This window comes from Mus caroli, chromosome 4, assembly GCF_900094665.2.
Source record: "Mus caroli chromosome 4, CAROLI_EIJ_v1.1, whole genome shotgun sequence".
Lineage (NCBI taxonomy): Eukaryota > Metazoa > Chordata > Mammalia > Rodentia > Muridae > Mus > Mus caroli.
The window spans coordinates 109,466,152-109,466,660 of record NC_034573.1 but is presented as its reverse complement, the minus strand read 5'-3'; positions in this window follow the sequence as shown (position 1 = coordinate 109,466,660).

Sequence of the window (509 nt, the reverse complement as noted above, 5' to 3'; positions counted from 1 at the left end):
CATCAGTCCCAGCATTAAGAAAGCAAAGACAGCCAGGTTATGAGTTCTAGACCCAAAATTGGGCTACCTGGCAATACTCAGTCTCAGGAAGAAAAACAAAACAAAACAAAAAACCCATAGAATCCTACCCCCGGATTGCTGAAAATGAGAATCTGAAGTGTAGCATCACCAACTGAGCAAAGCAGCCAGGCTAAGCAGCGTGAGATCCATCTCACAGTCAAAACNAAACTGTCATAAGTGCACATCCAGATGTCCCCCTGCATGTTGGGAAGGCTGACTCTAAGAGACCTTCACTGTTCTCATGGCTATGGCTTTGAGCCTAATGTATGATCCTTGAGCTCAGAACAATATTGTATCTTTGTGTCTAGTACTGACCTAGAGCATGACAGGAAACAAACTGTCAGGATATATTANATGTATAAAGGAGGAAGGAAGAGGAAGAGGAAGGAATAAAGGGCATGAGGGTGAGGTAGGGTTAAGGAAGAAGAAAAGGCAATAAGGAGCAGGGT